Source organism: Copadichromis virginalis, linkage group LG8 (assembly GCF_057382275.1).
Source record: "Copadichromis virginalis isolate Kocher_CV1m ecotype Utaka linkage group LG8, C_Virginalis_male_GT1.1, whole genome shotgun sequence".
Classification (NCBI taxonomy): Eukaryota; Metazoa; Chordata; class Actinopteri; order Cichliformes; family Cichlidae; genus Copadichromis; species Copadichromis virginalis.
This window is the reverse complement of record NC_140625.1, coordinates 20678658-20701107: the sequence shown is the minus strand read 5'-3', so window position 1 is coordinate 20701107 and position 22450 is coordinate 20678658. Positions and strand designations below refer to the sequence as shown.

The following is a 22450-nucleotide window of genomic DNA, read 5'->3' as shown; positions in this document are numbered from 1 at the left end:
ATGGAAATGTCAGCATATTGCAAGGTATCATGCTACAATTTTTATTTTAATGCCTGTCTCCAAAAAGTAGCAATTTAGCAACTCAAATCCCACTGAGGAAACCAGATTGCTTTTCTAAGTCCGGCTTATTTTGATGTAGCTCGCCCACTGAAGCTCATTCTCTTTGTTCGAAAGCATCCAATTCATCAGCAGGGATTGTTGCCGCCTACCAACAACCAACATATTTGTTCTGCTGCTTCACCTTGTTGGCTTTGCAGAGAGAAGGTGCCAAAGGTGGATGTTAAACATGTCAAGTGCTATCTGCTTCATTTACTTGGTCACTGAATATTCATGTGCCTTTATACTGGTGTCAGCCTTCAGCCAGCCGTGCAGACAACCAGCAGCCGTCTCTACAGTCATCAGACAAGCACCATCCCCGTGTCGTCCGAGAGATCCTCTTTAACGTTATCTTTTTTTTGTTTTTTGGACTTTTTTTATCGTTGGAAAATAAGGTGGTGATTGTGCCCGGAGCTGACAACCATTTCCTGTTCCAATTTGTGTGGCATGCGAGCAGAGCTGTGCTGCTTTTCGCTTTGAGGTGCTTGGGGACGAGTCAGAGTGGGCACCCCACGAAGACGACGAGGGAGAAGGAGGGAGGGAGGGAGGAGAGCGAGTATAACCCTGTGTACTGCAGTCATGCCCATTTACTCTCCCTGACACCTCCAGGGACACGCTCTGACCTCTGCGGGGATCTCGCCCCCTCTTTACTCTCACTCATGCGTTTCCCCTCCGCTCTGGGGAAATCGCACCAAATTCCTTGTGCATTACAAGAGCTTTCGGGAGGCCCCAGTTGACGCTTGGCCTCGTCTAGACTGCCGTGGCTGTTGTTCGGCAGCGCTGCCGAGCCGCGGTGCAGGGTCAGACTCTTTGCATGGCAGCAGAGATTGCAGAGGTTGTCTCATTAAATATATGCTTCCTGGTAAGATGAAAAGCTCATGCTCTTTGTTGGTTCTTAAGATGAAAGGCCCCCCTCTACAGGCTGTACTCAGACAGAGCTCGATAATGTAAACACGTCTGTGCTGTAGATTACTCATTTGCATGGTGTTGCAGTGAGCTTTGATCAGTGATGGATTGCAGCTAAGTCTGTTTGTTAGTTAAATGGTTACATTGCACTAAGTTATAGAGGTTTATAACTTAAAAGTCTTGTTTGGAGCTTATTCTGAAGTATCAGCATTTGAGATGCAGCTGATTTTGATAGGGAAAGTTTAGTTTGCATCATGCGTGTTCAGCTGTTTAGTGATCATAGAAAAATAAGAAAAATAACAATTTTGTGGGTATGATTTGAGTTTAAAGAATACTTCCTGCAGGAATACTCGAGGAAAGGAAAGAATAAGTACGCTATATTTGAGTAGGAAGACTCAGTTATTTGAGAGAGAAGAGCCTGTGCGCTTTACGTTGGCTGCAGCAGAGGGAATTTCATCTCCTGTCATCTCCCTGTTGATTAGTATTGATTGGTGAGGCTGAATTGGCCTCTTGAGTGGAAGTTGCATCAAATAATCCCTCATTCGACTTTCCCAAATCCATTGTGAGGGCTGGCGAATGATTTCATCAGAGGTTTTCTGAGCATGAGGCACTGAGCTGAAACATTTCCTGCGGGCGACAGAAAAAGGCAGTTGTTTTAGCCTCCACTGTTTTACCTCTTAATGAAAGTATGGGAAAGCTGACCTACTGAATAAACTGCGACAAACAAAGCCGAGGGGGACCTGAACGTTACCCCTGCCCCATTACGCTATTTTTTTTTTAAATCACTTGCACCTGTGGTTTGTATAGACATGAATCTTTTTCCCCCAGACAAAAACGAGGAATTCTCTGCAGCTTGGAAGGATCCCCCTGCTGTGCACGGATGACACGGTCTGCTGTGTTGCTGCCACTGCCGCTGCTGCCGGTTGGCTTTCGATGGGGGCAGCTTGAGTGCAATAATGAAATGGAAAAGTTCCAGAGCAGTGAACGCTTGTACGCAGAAGGTAATTGGAGATTGCCACTGAAGAACTCCGCACGATATGCTTTCGATTCAACTTCACAGAAGGGCAGACCACAAAGTTTGATTATGTTTGCTGTTAACCAAACGCCTGCTGCAGTACAGAGAAATGGGATCTTGTTCAGACAGAGAGCGAGGTAGGAAAGGGAGAAGGAAGCAGCTTTGGCTGAATACACATATTTGTTTTTCCACCCATTTTTTTTCGACATGATTTTGTTTTGATTGAATCTCGAGTTTTCAGTGTTGACAAAAACCAGAAGATTGTGCAGATACGAGTCAAACCGATAGGCAGACGGGCTCTTAATATAACAAATGACTCAGGGCCCATTTGTGTGGCACTGCAAGCAAGTGTTGGAGGTTCACGGCCTTGTTTAATTAAAGTAAAACCTGAGATTGGTGGTCCTTCAGCCACTTTAAGTCTGATTTGACACTAGAGAATCAGAGCGTGTTCAGTGGAAAGCAGATGAATGATTGATAAGAGAAGCAAAGCTGCTTCAAATGCTGCTCTGAGGACATTAATAATGAAGGGCACTTTGAGTGCCTTCAGTGGCATATGGGAGACAAGAGATTTCATTACCTTCCCCATTTAGCACAACTGTTTTTGTATAGCTTTTGTTTGCTTTATAATTGTGTTATTATTTTATCAACTTTATGCTTAGAAATGCTGATAATTTAGACACAACCTCATAAAATCATGTTTGTCTTAACTGGTGCCCACAAACCATGGTTTGATTGAACTTATTTATCATTTTATTCCCTGTTAAAACATATTTTTTAAATAAAAATGCTGGCTCCAAATTAATATGTAAATCTACTATAACCTTATGTCCTTTTCCATGTGCCCTGTTTTTATATCTTTTCAAGTTGTCAAAATAGTTCCCTGAGGTGGAGAAGTTTTTCTATTAATATAGAAAACAACAACAGATTGCAGTGGAAACAGGCTTAGATAATTAATAAAATATTTAAAAATGTGGAAGATGTGTACATTTTAAACATTGATGTGAGGTTTCTCCACACTGGACAGATGGAAAATTGCAACAGATGTTAGTGGACCACCAAAAAGTCTGTGCTGTTCCTGAAATGAATACAGTAAAAAAAAAAAAAAAATTACATATTTCCACTGGTTTCCACATGGTTTCAAGGTGTGACAGATGCTCTCATACCTTTGTCATAAAGTTGAGCCCTTCTCTTCTGCAGACGTTTCATGGCATCCGATTGGAAAGGCTTTGGGTGGTTTAATTCTAAAGCACCCAAAGACTTATATTTGCATCAAAGTCTTGGTTGGAAATGTCTATTTTTTCACATTTTCTTGTGAAAATTTCCTGTTAAGTTGGATAAAAATATGCACTGCGTTTGGATAGAAACTGTTGACACCTTCCCGTGAAGATTTTTGTTTTTTTTTAGCTCACGCCCAATTTTTAAGCAGTGACTGGCTCATTTCAATAGACAAGGCTGTGCTCACAGTGCTGCTTAAAGTTTGACTGCTCACTTTTGACTTATGAGTGCCAGAGGTGCCAGAACACATAAAAGATGTTGGAAGCGGAAAAAGGAAGATGAGATGTTTTTTGGCAGTGTTTTTACTCTGTGAAACTGCTTCTCCTGTCTGCACTGTAGATCCTGCTGCTCTGTGTGTCTTTGTCAGGCTTCATGTCATCCTGCCATTGTTCAGGCCAGAAATCAGCACATACTTCCATTGTTCTACACTCAAATCTGGAGCTATACACCCTATTCTGCCCCACATTTCTGAACCTCATATTTGTTAAATATACTGCCTCGTCTTAGTCGCGGTAACCGTTCTCTACAGCTTCTGCCACCTCTCTTTGTGGTCTGCAGCTTATATAGCATCCTTAAATGTGAGAAATTGTAGACTCTTATTTAATTTAGGCTCAAAGCACCGCAGCGACAAAAGCATTAGCCTGAGTATTGCCCATGAGTGGAGGCACAAGTGTGTCCTCTCTCCCAATCCAAACCTAAAACCAGGTCTCGACAGTAAAGGAAGACATGCTTCAAAGTGCATCAAAGTAGTCCCCCATCCCTACCGTCTAAACAAAGCAACTTGTTGACATGGTCCCAGACACAAGCTTGGTCGTTTGTCAAGAAGTGGAGGATAGCCGTAGCTCGTGGGAAAGGACTCTGCCTGAAAAGACTGCCTGACATTTGTTTTCGAAACAGCCAATGTCTGGCTTCACGTTAAAGGGCACCCAGGACTTTGGTGTGTTCAATGGTTTTTCTGTTCTGCGGGGGTGTTGATGCGGGCCAACTTCTTATGTTATTCTATGCGCTGCTTTCATGTGGTTTTTACTTTGTAAGGCACCTAGCTTAACACTTTTACTTTGCCGCTCCATCCACCGGCTGTGTGGCAGCACAGCACGGCTCCTTGAAGGGCTGCAGAAAGTAACCTTTATTTGAGAGGGGAAAAAAAAATCATTTTTCTCTGTACGGCTTTATGCCACTAACGTTTCTTGGCCCCAGCAACGTTTTCTTTTTACGCCGTAGTCTAGGAGCATTCTCACGTAGGGAGAAATAAATGATTGTGTTTGCCTTAAATACTGCAGAGCTGTAGTCGATTCTCCACCGGAAGAAAAGTGCAATGTAATACAAGCTGTATTTGTTCAGTAGTGATGAATGAGAAGTTATTTAAGCTGCAGGCTTGAGAAGTGAAAGTGACTGGTTATCAATTTTCTGCAAAGAAATATTATGAAACTTTTCCAGCTGAATGATCAGACAGCAGTCTGCGATGAGCATTAATAAATGTCTGTGTTATTGCTGGAAGAGCACACCAAAATGTTCCAACAAACAAACCCAAAACAATTAGCTAAAAGACAGTAAAACTATTAAAGAACTGAGATAAACTGCTGGACTTTTGCTGGACAAGCATGTGGCATATCCAAAGAACATTCACTGGCTTTCCTCGTATAATTGTTTGAGGTCTTTAAATCATCAGTTAATTGAATACTTACTTTGTCCTTGATGGATGCTGAGTATGGGAAAAAACATATGGCTCTGGTATATATAATAGACCGCCTGCTTCTGATGTTTTGCTACAATAATCTGGCAGACAGTTCGCTCTGCTGTGTGACATGAAGAGACCACAGATGAGAATCACCTGTCTGTAGTAAGCCCCGAGAAGCAGAACCCATCTCCTCTCAAGGCGGTTTGTCACAGCAGCTATTAAGACTAATAGCTGGAGCCTGTGATAAGCACAGTTAGCTGAATTCATGACCCGAGTGGCCTGAGCAGCGCTATCATTTCCACTTGTGTGTTTTTCTGCTGATGCGTTTAATTTTTATCCTGTCCGGTGCTATGACACGAGGGGAAACGAGAGTAAGAGAGCGAAATAGAAATGGAGGGACGGGGCCTTGGGTGAAATATTGATCGATACAATCCGGGGTGAAGGCGTTGCAACAAGGAGGAGAGATTATTTGGGTCGTATTACTCGAACAGTACTCTGTGTGGTGTTGATTGTGTAAGATTCGAATCAGAGCAAACTGACATAAAAAGTACAGATTATATCTAAGATATTTATGAATCATCCAAAGAGTTAAACGGGTAACTTTTTTTAAAGGGTCATTCTGTCAGAAAATACAATGGAGGCAAAACTAGTTTAGGCTGTGATAGTCAGAGCATCAAAATAGATAATTCGGCCTGTTTTCAACTGATTTTTGTTTTATGAAAGTGCAAAAACAGATAGGTGCACATAGCATCTCAGGTCCCACACCCCAGTATCCCACTCTCACAGACTTTTTACCTCTGTAATAGCATCACAACCTGCAGCCACAAGAGCTTTGGGGATTGACCAGGGATTAAAAATGTAGCTATGGGTTGTAATGAGCAGCTTGCACAGATAGCCTATCGGGTTATTTTCTGCGTGGGTTGTGGTTTTATTGAACTAATCTTTTAGGGTAATATGGCTCACTCTGTGCTCTGTTCTTACCTTTTTGATGCTTTTCTTTAAACATAGCGCCCAGTAAACACCAGCCAAATATTCAACAAGCATCAGATGCCGCACCCCACAACCCCGACCCCCGCCCTGCCGCCACATGGCATGCCTGGTATTAGCCGATTTCCTGGAGATCACTGAAGGATGCTGCTGGAGCACTTGTGCTCCTCTTTCTCGCTCTCATTCGCTCTGTGTAGAGTGGCCCGCTTAATGCATTGTAATGGTTGACCATTATTTACGCTGGGGATAAACAAAGAGAAGCAAGGAATTGATGGAGTAATCCACTCTCGCAGTCATTAGGCATTGAGATGGAGGAGCTGGTGGAAGCAGCCTCCTCCTTATGCCTCTCGAGTCGAGCAGCTAATGGAAATGGGACTCATTAAGACACCTTATACTCCGACGCACCCAAGATCATGAGGAATTGCTAATTGATTGTCGTTAGCGTTCTCGCAATGAGACGCTCTGCCTGTTTTCTCATTTGTTATGAACGGCTTTGTTTTCTTCCTCCCGTCTCCTTCACTTCATTATTGATGTTGCTGTTTTTCCTTCTCTTTCTCTTAGCCCGTTTCGCCTCGAGAGGCCTTTGCAACCGAGTCATCGTAACACTGTTAGACCTGGTTAACTGCAACAATCAGAAGCCCACATGTGCAATTCTGTATCAAATCTGTAATATTTTCAATAATTGGAAGATAGCAGTGCCTTACAAAAAAAATCAATATTCAAGGACTTCTAATGGTTGGCTGTGTATTAAACATACATGCTAGTGCAAAAAGTCAGATGTAGAAAATGTGCTTTGGCCAGCACGGTCATGGTTGAACATGAAGGCAGGTCTACTTGTGATGCTTTGCTTATTGGTTCTGGAAATTCCTTCCCTTTTCCTCTGGAACCAGCAGATTGTGTTCATCTTACCCTTTAATCATTTTCCCCTCCCAATAGTAATGTGCTCTCTTTTTCCTCCCTGGATTCCTCTGTGTATATGCCCCCCCGCCCCCTCACACATTGCTTTTTCCTTATTATGAGACGGAGGAAGCAAAGATGAGGGAACGAGATGAAGAATGAGGGCTAAAAATGCAAATACAGGTTCTTTCTTGTCACACATAAGGGCTTGTCACATCCACCTCTAATTTGCTGCTGGCTAAAGGATCTCCTTCTTTTTCTCTGCCTTGCTTGTCTTTATCACATTATGAAGTCTTTCACCTCTGGTAAACCCTTCACAGGCTGGTGAAACAGTAAGAACAGCCAGGTGACCAAGGAAGAATCTATGGCTGCAGGTTTGCTTTGCAGATGAAGCAGGACAAGGTAAAGGAGGCAGGAGGGGCATTGTTTTTATGTCGCTGGTCAGACGGTGCAGCATTTCTTTGCTTTAGCACTCTGCCAGCAGTCTACAACTCCAGCTCTATCTCCCTTGTGGGAGTTGCTACCACCTTCTCACTCTGATACAGAAAGACTGGAAACAAAGGAAGAAAAACACAAGCACCCTCTTGGGCTGCTCTCGCCTTTGAAACAAGATATAGTATAGAGAGAGGAGTAGGAGGAAAAACAGTATTGAAGCCATCAATTCATGCAGGACTCATGAGCATCGTCTCACTCTTTGGAAATAGAAAAACAGTCTGTTAAAGTGACAGTCGGCTTTCATAAACGGGTCTTTTCTTGATTTGGGCACCACTTCTGATGCACTGAGTGAAATAACCATTTACAGCTTCAGTAAACACACAGTAAAGACCACATTTGATCAAACACGTGCCATTGTCTACTTTGCAACCGTTTAACTTTTCCCTGTGACCCACTTGTTCATAGTTTCTCTGTGTGAGGAGCGCTCATTGCTGAACACTTTGGAAGTGCTTTGTTTTAGTGACTGAGATTGAGACTGTTGCCTTTCCCTGATCTCAGCAGACATTTAATTGACTGAATCAAGGTTCTTAAGCGATAGACATTACAATCCCTTATAATAAACCTCTAAATTAACCTTTAAATTATTCTCATTCAATTGTTTCACTTGTTTAGGTGATCTAGCAATACAGACAATTGATGCTAGAGGGCAAACACATTGGGAAGTTATGCACAGCAGGAAGTAAATTACCTGAATTTGCATAAATAAGACACATAATTGGTAGTTGCTGTGATCCTGATCTGGTAGCACGCAGTATATATACAACTGCACCTTTTTGCACAAGGGTGTGTGTTGTGGATACGCGTGTGTGTGTGTGTGTGTGAGAGAGACAGAGAGAGAGAGAGAAAGAGAGAGGTTCCATGTAATTGCAGCAATGGTGGTTAAGTAGGCACCAGCATTTGTGTTAATCAGCAGAGAGTGAAGATCGGGGAGCTCACTGAGCAGGCGTCTCATGCCCTGTAAATGTATCATGGTAAAAACCATTATCTCTAAACCTGTAATCATCTCTACGGCATTCATTCAGTGCATCAACATGCTTCATGTTGATGGCTTTTCACCTCTAAAAAATGGTGTGACTCTTTGTGCCTTCACTCTGTATGGATGTCCTCTGAGGGAAGCATTATGTGTGTTGGGATAGTGTCCAATTAATCCTCCATTAGGCACTAAGCTACAGTGTGTACTGTATCTACAATATAACCTGTAGGATAAATTGACAGATTAAATTCATTCTTGAGAAGAGCTTTATGTTGTTTATACAGTATTTTCTAACTTACACTGAGTACAATGATTCAAAATGTATTAACTCAAAACATTTATAATTTATTAATTTACACAGAGTTCTCTGTGTAACACCTAGAACAGCCTCAGTTATATTAGCGATGAGAGATACACCAGACTGTTCCTGGTTGAAACCTGGAAGCTAATTTCTTAACATATTTGGGTGGACTGCTTTATCCATGCAAGACATTGTTTTGCTAGTTTAGGAAGGTAGCTGTTAGTTAACGATAGATGGGTAATAGCCAACTTAGAGTCAGATTTGCTCTCCAAAACGAAGCATATTTTCAACCGCATTCCCATCCCTGCAAGTATTTTGACACTTAATAATTGTCTCTGTTCTTCAGTGTGTAGTCAGGGTTCCAAAATGAAAGCTAAACCAGCATCATGAGCTTTACCTCCACGTACATTTAAGGTACTTACAGAAGATTGTCTGAACATCCTATTCAAGGACATCAAGGAACACTTTATGGACTAGAATAAAAGGAAATAAGCACAAAAGAAATCTCAATCAGGGGGAAGAAAAACAACTTTTAATGGTCAAACTCTTGATCCTAAGGTTTCAAGCTCACTTCTTTTCTTACAAAAGCAAACTGAGTTCACGCTCAAGAAGTTGCATCCTTGGGTTCATAATACTGTCATTGAGGGCAAAAATTTGATGTTAACTATGAAATAAACTGGACTGAATTTAATATAACAAAAACAAAACAGGCTATGCTAATAACAGTCTGTGTACCAGTGGCGGCTGGCCCATAGGGGGCGCTCGGGCTCCGCCCCCCCAAATGTGGAGGAGTAAAAATATATATTTTTAAAAAATTCATCAATGATAGTTTTACTATGTGTGTGCCCATATACAGCCAGGCGTATTTTAACATTTTCACCAGCTGACTCATTAAAGTTCAACCAACAAACGGTGTTTTTCTTCTTCTGGGGCGCTCGTCAAAGCGCCCTTGATATGCAGCGAAATAGCCTATCATTAAATGGTTGCCAGGGGAAAATAATAAATATTTGACCTATCAGCGTCGCTGAATTAAATGGTTTGGGGGCGCTTAAAATTGCGCCCCTGCAGAAAACGCGCGAAGATTTGCTGTTCTAGAATTTTACCTCAGTCAGTAGCCTAAGTGAGCTATAAGGTCAGAGAGAGACGATGGCAGCGGTATTGTTAACGGTTGAGGCACAGCCTCCCCCAAATTCGGTTAGATCGCTTCTAACCTACCCTTTTACACAGTTTACAGTTGTTGTTTTCAATAGTTATTTTTCATTCATTCATTCAAAAAAAAAAAAAAAATCTGTTCATGTTCATTTTTACAAATCTATACAAATGGCCAGAATATGGTTGTTCATTTTAAATTTAAATTAAAATTGTGTTGTTTGATGTACTCATTAAATGGGTCATTTTAGTCGATATCATAAAAATTGCCCCCCCTGAGATTTTTTTCAGGAGCCGCCACTGCTGTGTACCGTATGTCTCTGTCATTGAAAAAAAAAATCACAGATGCATTTAATTCTTTTATTGTAATCAGGAAACATGTCAACAATTCTGGAGAGATGACGCTAGGGTGTCAGCCATTTTTGCGGGTGCTTGGTTGGCCAGCTCGACTGGATAAAACTGGATAAACCATTAAATCTTCTGATTACTGTAACGCAGATGTTAGCTAATGCTAGTGAAAAAATCAGTAGCCACCACACATAGATGTTAATAAGCAACTTGGTTTGTTGCTAAGGTTGTAATTTGTGAAGCAGCATCAGTTTTCGTGGAGTTTGGTTTCTGTTTTCTCCGTAGTAAAAATTTGCTCACACCGAGGCTGCTGGCTTGTGTCTGGCTTTGAGCTCTGGCTAGCTTTAGCTTTAATGACTTAGCTTCTGTAAAATGGGCATTTTCCTCTGGGTGAGGGCAATTTAAGTACCAGATTAGGTTTTGCTGTTATGTTTTCATGGTGCTTCCCTTGCAAACATGGGTAAACTTTGTGTCTTCATGCACACTGAAGAGCTTCCTTGGTAATGCTATATTAGCATGTGGCTGTGAGTATGCATATGACTATTTGCCAGCAACACTGTGAGCATGTTGTTATTCATGAAGTGGACCACAAATAACTGGACATATGTGAGGCGAATAAAGCTGGAAATTGTTTCTGGTCTCTACAACTACATGTCATTAATTAGTGACCATGTGTTTTTGTTTGTTTTGGTTTTTTGTTCTAAAATCCATAAAACTGCCTTTTAAATATTACTTGAATTGTAGTATTTGCACTAAAATTTGCTATCAGATCTATTTACAGAAATAGTCATTTAAACCAATCAATTTATAATTTAATTAGTCTTCATTTGTTACCCTACTGTGGTTTATATGAAAGAATTATATTGACTTTTAACCTTAATTCCACAAAAAAATAACATAATTATGCTATCACATGACAGCTGGCAGAAACCTCAATTAATTTGTCTCTAATTACAATATTGGTGTATACGTAAACAAACTCACTGTGCTGCAAAGTGAGGCGATTGCCTCTGTGTTTCCCGTGCTTCATTTTTTATAGTTTTTATTAGCTTCGATTATGAAAATCGTTGCAAACAAGTAGTCTGTTACTGTCTGTTTCTCCTTTGACTTGAAGTGCCTTTTTTAGAAAGCTTGTGAAAAGAGGAGATGCATATCTTGATTGATCTTGCATGTCTTGACTATATCAACAACAGGAAGTGGTCTAAAGCAGGAATGGTGATTCATGTGCCAAGGTAACACTAAGTAGAAGTAAGGGAGGTGAATGGGAGTTCAAACGTTTCAAAGCCACGGGCGATCGTGGCTCAAGAGTTGGGCGTTCGCCTTGTAATCGGAAGGTTGCCGGTTCGAGCCCCGGCTTGGACAGTCTTGGTCGTTGTGTCCTTGGGCAAGACACTTCACCCGTTGCCTACTGGTGGTGGTCAGAGGGCCCGGTGGCGCCAGTGTCCGGCAGCCTCGCCTCTGTCAGTGCGCCCCAGGGTGGCTGTGGCTACAATGTAGCTTGCCATCACCAGTGTGTGAATGTGTGTGTGAATGGGTGGATGACTGGATATGTAAAGTGCTTTGGGGTCCTTAGGGACTAGTAAAGCACTATATAAATACAGGCCATTTACCATTAAGAATATAGTTGATTAAAACTGTTTTTATCTCCTTTTTAAGAATTTTAGTTTCCAGTCACTGTACATATTTGTCAGAAGGGAAGTGATTAAAAAAAGGGAAACGGGTGCTAAATATACTGTGGATTTTAAAGAAGGCTCACCCATGGCATAATTAATTACACTCAGCATATTCATCACTTTTAATGCTAAAGCAACTCTCTGTGTTTATGTTTTTGAGCTGCTTATCATTTTCACTAATTGTTTTATTAAGACCTAAAAATCTCTTTAATCCTTTTCCTCCTCCATTTGTTCGCATGCTTTCATATCCATATGCATTTAAATCCGGCTGTAGTTACGAGTTAAAATGCAAATGCAGCTCACTGGGAATAATGGCCCCGGAGAACTGGCTGGATAGACGGACACCCTATGGCTCTCGAGAGCTTTCCCCACAGTGCTGAGAGCAGAGCCAGGTGAGTGCTTCTCTCCAGGTGTCCCTCTCATGCCATTGTCGAGGCTTAGCGGGTGGCACCGAGAGCCCATTGCCCTTCTGGCTCGCCAGCGGGTTTCATGGCCATTTTGCACTGAATGACTGTTCATTGACGCAGCCAGTAAAACCCGCTGCTGACTTGGGAGGAATAAGTTTGTCCAGCTCCAGTGGCTTCAGCAACAGTGGGGATTTTGACTCCATGAGGACCCAATTAAACCTGGGAGGCCCTCTCTGAAGGAATAATAACAATGATAAATGCACCTCTGTGGCCAGCTTAAAAAGCAGCAGGGAGAAATGTTTTATTGTGCTGGCCTGTCTTGACACAATTTACTCCAGGCTTCTGGCTTTTGCAGCATCAGGACGAAAACCTCACCTTGTGATTTTTTCCCCCTTTCCCTTGGAGAAGCCTAATGTCATCCTGAAACATTGTGATGACTCGGCTTTGTGTACCATCAAACCATCCTCGTGTGCCCTTTGAAGTGACTTTACTTACTCAGTGCTGAAAGTACAAATTATTTGTTTTTAAGTTGCAAGTCGGTTCAAGGACACGTTTGGGGGTATTTGTTAGAATAAAAGCAAACATTTTTAAGTTACTGATATTAATTTGACCTCGAAAATATTCATCAACTCTGACGAAAAAATCTCTGAATTCCTCTGGATACGCCATCTCATTTGAGAATATCTTCTGTTTTTCACATTTTGAGTAATCTTATTATGCTCTTTATTCGTGTTTACCCATCTTAGAAAAGACATTTAGTCATCACGTATTTTCCTCTGTCAGGTTGTAATTTTGAGAAAAACTCCTTTAATTAGATAACAGGCTTCTGTATTTGCACTTTGCCAGCAGTTTATCAATTACTGCTTGTGGTTTCATACTGCCAGTCAGTCTTTGTCTGGGTGCTCGAGCCTCCTCCTCACCACGCTGCAGAGCCGTGTTATTGTACTTAAACAAATCAATTCTCTTGCAGTTGAGCTTTTTTTCCCTCCATCCCCTGTCATTATGAACTGTTTGCAGTGCAGAGCACATTGATTTTTCACAGCCCTGGAAAAGCTGTTGATGAATAGCACAGAGGTATCTGGGGAGAATCTGGCTTTAAAAAGGAGGCACCCAGCATCAAACCCTCCTCCTCCTCCTCTCTCCCGACCCATTGAGCCCCCAGCGCTCCTCCACTTTCTCTTTTCAGAGAGCGGCACTTCCAACAGGGGAGAAATGCCGCCTGAAAAATCTTCCAATCATAAAAATAGGATTAAAAAAGTGCGAGACACAAGGGACCACCCTCTCTCGCTGAATGCTAAAACACACTTTGTGGTTAGACAGTTTTTAGATTTTGGGTATTAGCCTTGTCCTGTCAACCAAAGCATGAGCTCACTAAAAACCTGCCTGGGAACAGAAATGGCTAGTATGCTACGTGTCACCTGATGAAAACGCCATTAAATTTGTTCTTTTCTTCTATAACTCATTCAGCTCCTTGGAATTTTATACTTCAACATTTTAAGAGTGACAAAAACTTATTTTTTCTTTGGACCTGACTGAGCCTCATCTCTCTGAACAAACTGAGAAACTACTACCTTAAGAGATGACTATTTACAAGTACTACCTTGATGTGGCCCTTCATTTAAAGCAGGGAACTTAAGTTGCACTCTGCACCCTCTCATGGCCCTCTCTCAAGATCTGAATGACAGGCTTAAACATCTACAATTTGTCTTCGCATTTGAGAGTTTGTGGGACAACAAACTGCTGAGGTCATCCGTTTGTCTGAGCACTGACATCAGTGTTTGCTGAATCCCAGTAGTTGGACACCTTATCATGATGAATTCACAAAGGGAACTAAAGCTTCTAAACTTAATTGTGCGAACAAACAAAAGACGTGATTCTGAACTGTGTGGACCCTACATGATAAGCAGTATGTTTATATATATTTTGGTTTAAAATTAGCTGCTGGTTACTTTCTTCCCTAACTGATTTATAGGTTTTGTACTTCACCAGTCACCCTTAAAGAAAATATGGTCATTTTTTTAAGGGTCTGCATATCACTGGGTATATGCAGGAGTTCTGCCTGCCAGACTGGGTGCCAAGCTATAGTAAAGGACCGTCCTAATAGGCTTATCTGTCAATTGGGAGTGAATTGTGAATGCGCCACGGCAGTGAACTTACCGTGTGGTGGATGTTTATGATGCCATGCTGGTCGTGTGAAGTGTCGGCTGCTCTTTTGATTTGTCCTTTGTGGGCACGGGAGCGTGAAGGAGCTTATCCGTGCTGGGAAGAAGTGTATCACGTTAAGCGAGGCGCAGATGGAAGCCACTCAAAGCCCATAGGAATCTGTGAGAAGTGAAATCACTGAATGAGATTGAGTTTCAGGAGAATAATGCAAATGTAATAATTCAGTGTTCGGAGATTGGTAAATAATACTGCGACGCCTGATGTATTTTCTTTCTCTGATTTTTCTCAGGGGCAGAAGAATTGAGACACTGGAGTGTTTCTCCTCCTGGTGTGTGAATGGGTGGGGGGGGTCCTTAGTGGTGAAGAGTCAAGGATTGAAAATAACACAGGTGAGTAATTTATTTTTCTGAAACATATATGGCGGAGGTTTACATAGCCAAGCTCAGATTTAAATCTGCGCCACAGCAGGAAGTGTGAGCGCTCTGCAAAGAGCTCGCTGCTGCATGTTATCATTACACAAATGCGCTCATTAAAGTTGTTCCCAGCCTTCTTTTTAGGCTGCATTTGTTTGCCACTTGAAGTTTTAAATTAACCTTCTACATCCTGATGGTGTGCTTACAGTTACCATTTAAATTGGCTAAACTGTGTGAAAGTCAAAAGAGATCGCCTGTGTTGAGCGAATCAGAGAATCCTTAATGGGGGAAGCTAACGCGGGTTAATTGCTCAGTTGCACTGTCCACATTTGTATCTATGCATTTCTGTTGATTTGTAAGCAAATAGTATATAGTCAAATATTTTGGAAAACACTGACTTTTAAACTTTGTTAGGGGCTTTATGGTTATGTAAGAGATCCCTGGAGGAGGTGCAAATCAAGCCTCAGGGGCTCACAAGTGTACTCCTAGTGCTGGTCTTAAACAGGGAGGGTTGCGTCAGGGAGGGCATCTGGTGTAAAATCCACTTCACATCCTGGGATATAAGGGAGCAGGTGAAAGCTCCCATTTTGGAAAAATGTGTTGCAAAAATGAAGCTTGCTTACACAGAGTTAACAGGCTAGCAAGGTCAGAGAATGTCAATATCTCTTTTTTGATGTGGTGTTCAGGAAACAGGAGTAAACACTGCAACAGATAGAACATAAAATAGAACATCTGGGAGAGGTGTTCTGACTGACTCGCATTATTATTGTATGATTTCATTTACTTTGTTTCCTATAAACATAGGTGATAAAAATGTACACCTCGTGAAGTTTGAAAGCCGAGCGCACAACTATATGTGTCCACATTATTTTTAAAATCCTAAAATTCAACGGTCTTTGCTGGGAACTCCCTATTTAGCTCAGATGCTGCTTTGTGTGAAAATATGTATCAAAGCAGGAATCAAACAAATCTCGTTACTGGAAACCGATATCTGCCTCCCTTGTCACTACAGTGATATAAAGACCACGGCTTTGTTTGCACTGGCATGCGCTGTCCTCCGCTGTACTCGAGGGTCTTTAGTAAACATGTGATGGCAGCAGTTTGTGTGTGGCCAACATCAGCTCTCCTCTCACAGAACATGTTGATTTCATCAGGAGCTCCTGGGAGGCTCTGTGTAACAAAGTGCTTATGTTCCATATGCAGTCCGAGCACAGGCACGCACACACACATGCAGAAGGTCACAACTATCCTCTTCATCGGCGAGCCACCAGCTCATCCTTATGCAATATGGAGCTCAGTGTACATCCCGCTGAAGGGGGAGAATTATGTTGTGGAAAGCGAATGTAATTGGTTTGTCCACTGTATTATACAATGCAGCTATGGATTAGGAATTGGGGCATCCAGGACACACACGCACACACTGAATAGATAAGAGTAGTTAATCTTGATTAGAGCAGTGTGAATGCTGAGAAATACGGTGCTGTGACAAGCATCTGCCTGCCACACAGCTGAGTGGGATAAACCAAAGTGATTATTGTGGAAATGTCAGACGAGGTAGACGGTGATAGCAAGTGAAACGAAGGGGGATGTGACATGAACGGGGACATGACACGAGTGCCTCAAAGTCAGTTCTCTCTCATTTTCAGTGACAGACTTTTCCCCTCTCACAGTGCCTTTGTGGAGCGATGGAGTGGAGGGGGGTTGATGATATGGCTACAGCCATGAGAAATAGCAACAGTCTCAAACAGAGGAGTGTAAATAGTGGCTGATAGCCACATAAATCAGCTGGGAGTAAATCTTGTTGGGTTGCAGCTAGTAGTTTTTACAACATAACTCCTTATTTACTAAATCAAAGTTGTTTTACAGCCATTTCTTTAGTCTGTAGACCATCACAAAAAAGTAAAAGCTTAAGGGGATATATTCAGATTTCTTGTCTGAAAACAGTATCAAACCAAACCTTATTCAGCGAGGAGGAGCTGGTGCTTCTGTCTGGCAATTTTTGCTGCATAAACCAGTGTAAAAATTCTTGGCTGGGTGCATTCTGTTTTACTAATTGATTAATCGACTAGGTCTTTCTCTACAAAGCAGACTAGGCACCCACTTTCATTTCACCGGGTTGATATCTAAAGGTTGCCAGGTTGGTCTTTTTCTCTGTACTGCCAGTGTAAGCTCTAATGAGTAATTGCTTTCCTCTGCGAAATCCGAAGGTGCAGACATTCTGTTAACTTCGCTAAAGGAAAAAGGGGGAGGGGAAAAAAATCTCCTTCCTGTCAGTGGTCTGACTTTCTCTCTGTTCTTGTTAGATCTGGAACTGATAAGTGAGAGGCCTCTGGTAACTGAACAGGAAGGATAGAGGGCCTGGCCTCAGAGCCCCTGCCTCTGCACACATGTCCACCTCCCCCTGCTCAGGCAAACAAAGGGAGCAGAGCCTGCCACTTAACTTCAGGTTTGAAAATATTCAAGCCTATTAGAAGGATAATCATCACTTATTCGAGTGAAGTCTTATCCTGAAGAGATTTTTGTTGACTATAACAACAGAGAGGCATTTTGATAAAACAGGCCGTGGCCAAATTAATGCTTTGCAACCATTTCACATCCAGGCCCAATCACAACTCCCTTGTTCCCCTGGCTGGTGTTAAGTCAAGTGGAAGTACTGTATTAACCAGTCACGTGGCAGAGCGGTCAGGATTTATTGTTCATCCCAAATACCCACAGGTCTGAATGAGTAGCTGTTAAACTGATTAGTGTGATGAGGCTGTTGTAGCCTATATACCCTACATGCTAAAAGCTAGCTAGTATAAAGTAGAATCTACATTTCTACTAGTGTTTGCTATGTTAAAACAAAAACAACAAAAAATACAGAGATTGTCTTTGAATGCAGGGTTATACACAACAGACTTCCCAAAGTCAGCGCGAGTTAAAATGGCCCAGAAATGAAGATCATGTGTAATCTTTTTTTGATGATAATCTTTTAGGGAAAAGCACCAAGCTTAATTAGAAAGAAAACATAGGAGTATAGTGGAAAACGTGAATAAGCGCTTGTTATAGTACAATTTAAACTGTCCGTCACTGTCTGCTTGGTTACAACAATCTAAGCTCGATGTAAACGGTGCACTACCTTGCTTTATGGGGCCATTTTGCTGTCTGTAATTGCATTTTATTCCTCTAGATAACAGAAGCAAACTTACATGATGTGACATGACAAGATATTTCCAGTGCAGTAACCATGGAGAGTGAATATTTGCCGTACTTATCTAAACCATCAGTACCAAGAGTTTAGTGCAAAACTATTTTGCTCTCTGCAGAATTCAAGAGACAGGTCCCCTTAATGAAATTCTGTTTCAACGCAAGCTTCTCTGAATAAAATCCCAGTTCTCTAAAAATCTTACTCTGCTTATTACCAGCAGTGGGATTGGAATGTCCAAAAGCAGTCGGGGGAATGCTGGATCGTATTTGACTGGTTTATAATGACACGACTTGTGTGAAAGCGGCTACAACAAACATTACTTGATCTCGCTGAGAAACCTTGTGGAATTATTTGAACAACATTTGTTGTCGGTGAACAGTTATCCAAGGATTTTGCACTTAAAGCTTTGTGTCAAGATGACTGTTGACTCAAAGGTGCATTGTTCAGATGAGTGCATAGATTATTTTCCTGTACGGTACCGGCTGAGTAACTTGGCACGACAAGATAGCACTCGAGGTTTCATTCTTGCAGTGTGCTTAAGATCTCTCTATCATCTTATCTTTTGGACTTTGAATTTGAATGCTCATTTGAATTTTTTTGTTGTATTCTTTTTTAGTTAAAATGAAGGTTGGAAATGTTGGACAAATCCCTTTTTCAGGCTGAGACTGCGGTGGGGTGGTATTCCCAGGAGAAATTGTAAGATAGCATGCCAGTGTGACAGCTGACTTATTAGCCCATTAGTCATTGGAGAGAAAAAGAGGTGGATGAGCACAGCATCCGTCAAGAAAGCATCTCTTCTTTCCAGATAGCCTCCCCCAACGGCCGCCCAGGAATCTTGTAAGTGTCTCCCACTGATGTAGGAGCTGGAGTGCTGGGGTCAGATAGTACGGCCAGATCTCTCCATCCCGGCGCTCTCTGTTGCTGCAGATGACCTAGCTGCCTGTCCTAGGAACAGACCAGCGTAACAGAGGCAGAGCTCAGTGTACTGTACTAAAAATAGATGTAGCTTCATATCCCCTTTCTCAGAGACACATGCAAATGTAGATGTGTCAGCTTATACGTGCATGTATCCTCAGAGGTGGTCACAACCACTGGTAGCATGTCAGTGACTGCCTGACCGTGTGTGATTGACAGGTCGACTGTGGCGGTACAAAGTACCTGTGTACTCGGGACAGATGTTCTCCACAGCTTGCTTGAGTCAACGTACATCAGGAGGAAGCTGTTAACCAACACTTGGCTTTGAGACGCACCTCCCCACTGCTCTGTGACCCTGCCGAATCGTCCTCTACATCTCATCTGTCTTTGTATAAGCTATCAACCCGACTCTGCTCAAACAAAGAAAAGCAGATAATATTAAACAAATGAAGTAGTGCTTGCTTCCACTGCTGCAAAATTGAAGCTGATATCCCTTTGACATGCCATCCACGGAGAACTTGTCAATTTCCTGCTCATGATGAATAGCCTGAATAAGCCACGCTTCACGAGCCAACAAATTAATTAATGACATGCTGTAATATGTTTAAGAACACTTGGCATTGATATGTTGCTGGCTTGTGAATGGTCTGCCTCGAAATAGGACCACATTAACCTTTCTATAGCCTCACGCTACTGTATTATTGAATTCCTCTTTGTTAGAAAGCTTTACTAGGGCCTCATCAAATTAGTACATTTTTGTTGTAAAATATGACCAAGACCCAACAAGCTAAAGCTCCACACAGCTTAACTGTTCCATTTATAAAGTGTCTGTGTAAAGCTAATGAAATGATTATACTGGCACCACTGCAGGGCCTTGAATTAGCACATCAGCTGATCTGACTGCCATTCAGATTACCCGTTTTAAAAATCTATTCACAGCAAGATGACAAATATGAGCCCTGAACCTATGAGCTGTAGTTAAAATTCATCAAGTTACATCAAGTGGCCGTAATTCATGCAATATTTGAAACGGTCATTGGAAAACAAAGTAATAGCGTGATAGAGGTTGTAGTGCGATCGTAGTGATGCCCCTCAGTAATTTGATAATAAGGTACGGATATATTTGTCGACTTTACAGAGCAGTTCAGAGTTTCATTGCACTGTATAGGCCCCAGTCACACAGGTCTAGAGATCAGTCTGTGCATCTGGAAATCACTGGTATCTGTGCTAAATCGACCGCTAAAGCCCTAATTGCGTGGGCCTAGAGATTGTTCAGTGCCCCGCTGATAGCAAGGGAAAAGTGTGTATTCTGTTACTAGTTGATTAGTCATTGCTGGAGGTTGCAGGCGGTCACTGGCGTAAAATTTATTGCAGAGAGGTATACGACGCTGCAATAAATACCACTTTGCAGTTGTTTTTGATTGCTAGCTGGTTGCCGCGGTCACCAGTAGTTTGCATGGGAAGATTGCGATCTGTTTGCATAACACTGGAAAACTGCTCGCCAAGCTGTAGTAGATCTGTGAAGAGTGCAATGTAAACTGGTAAAGGCGAGGATTGTACTTCAGAATTAAAGTTGCACCTTAAGCAATGTGTCAGTTGCAGTTGTAAGAAAAATCTTGTATTTTAAAGACAAAATTCTCCATTTCGAGTTCTGGTTTCTTTATAGCTCGGAGACTAAATGGTGATTGCTTGCAGACAAGTCAGTCTTTTAGGTGAACTATGGGTAACTGCAGCAATCTGCTAGCAACCGCTCACAATCACAAGCAGGTTTTGGGTGCATCATAGTCAAATAATTTCACCTGTTGACTGCGAGCTACCCCCAGTAACCACCAACCAGATAGGAAATACACATTTTTCCCAGTCCCTAATGACTATGTGACCGACACCTTAGTTGTCTGATTCACGCTCTCATTTTCACTCATTCTCACAGTTGACCTTTTGCTGTTGCAAGGAGCTGTTCACCTAAAAACAGACTGTCTTCAAATGTCTTCAAATGTCTGGATAGTCAAATAAACCGACAGAAGATGGTGAAGACCAAAAACAGAGCTAACATGGATTTTGATCTTGCACTTATCAGGTGGCCACAAACAGCTCTGAATGAATAATGATGTTGCTCCTTAACACCTGCGTTTGTACAAAAGGAAAAGTTTTTAACCTTTAAACGTAAACATAATCCATAAAAGTGCAAAAAGTGGCCAGAAAAATGAGCTACAGATTTAAAGGAATAGTGTCCTCTTGTCTGGAGAAAGACTCAATCCAGGAGACTCTCATGGATGTGTTATAGAAAGATCTAGAGGCAACTGTCTAAGCTTAGCATAACAACTGAAAAGAATGCAAAACGCCTAGCGTGCCTCTTTAGAAGTTGAAAATACATCTACTAATACCTCTAAAAAGTTAATTGTTATTTATGTGATCCAATGAAATGCTTCAGAGGTGTGGTTAGACACACATTTCTTGTTTACTACTTAGCAACTGGTTCTCTGCTGGCACTAGTCTTATGTTGGATGGGCCATAAATAGTAATGATCTAGAGCTGATATCTTAATATTTATAGATTTACAACAAACACAACTTTGTCACATTAAAGTGTGAAATGCCTTAAAGTAGCTTCATACTTGATACGTTTCATACTTCAAATGTATAATGTAGCATCTGGCATGACTGAGTGTTATACAGCGAAGTCCGATCTTTTTGACAACTTGTGAATTTACGTCTGACAGGCTGATTGTCATCAATTTCAGACTTGTTTGGTAATTTTGGGATCAAAGGCTATGATAAGGATGATGATACTGATGCTAATCCCACTAAAGGGGATGATTGAGTCATCAAGGCAAAACAGCTGTCTTATGTGCCGCCTCTCCCCCTGGCTGCTGATGACGATAGCAGAGTGTAAGTGAGTGCAATTGACAGTGGAGTTTGAGCTTCCTCAGGGAGGAGGGAGGAAAGACTGAATCTGAGCAGAGGGAAGCAGGCAGCAAGGGTGGCCATGAAACATTCATGCACCTGGGGACTCTTTGCATAAGGAGAGCAAGCTGAGCCACTAATGAAGTAAAGAGCAGAGGACTTTCAATGGCTCTGTTTGTCCTTTTATGAGATTAGCGTTAGTGTGGCTTCTTATATAAACTGCATTAAAAGCTGATATACTGACACGTTGGTACTGCCTTGTAAAAACATTATTTTTGGGAGTAATTAAATCATGGTTAGCTGCAAGATTAGTAACACCACAGGTGTGTGGCTGGTTATAGCTGAACGCCGGACAGACAACGGTGCCCCAAATGTGGACATCCACAGTTGCGCCAGTTGAACATTTGTCCCTCCTAAACTCATCCTGGTCAAAGTCTGCGAGCTCACACAGGGACAGAAAAGGCAAGAGAGGAGCAAGATGAAGAGGGGAAAAAAGAAGTAATATTTAGACAGCTGTAATGCCGTGTATCACTGTCAGTGGAAGGGGGGCAGAAGAAGTGGAGAGATATTTTGGTGTCCTCAGCAAGGCCTCAGACAAACTCCCGCTACAGTATTGATGTCACTGCGCCCTCTTGACAGCAGACTGTAAATCAAAAGTCACAGTTATCT

The 22450-nt window shown here is 41.9% G+C and overlaps 1 protein-coding gene across 1 annotated transcript in view; it reads left to right on the top strand.

Moving 5' to 3' along the window:
* LOC146703291 (zinc finger MIZ domain-containing protein 1-like) overlaps window positions 1-22450 on the top strand; it is a 110570-nt gene that overhangs the window by 14170 nt on the left and 73950 nt on the right. Inside the window, exon 2 of the mRNA XM_085466456.1 lies at window positions 14653-14752. The gene's annotated coding sequence lies outside the window, so the exon portion shown is untranslated. The remainder of the gene's footprint in view (window positions 1-14652; window positions 14753-22450) is intronic.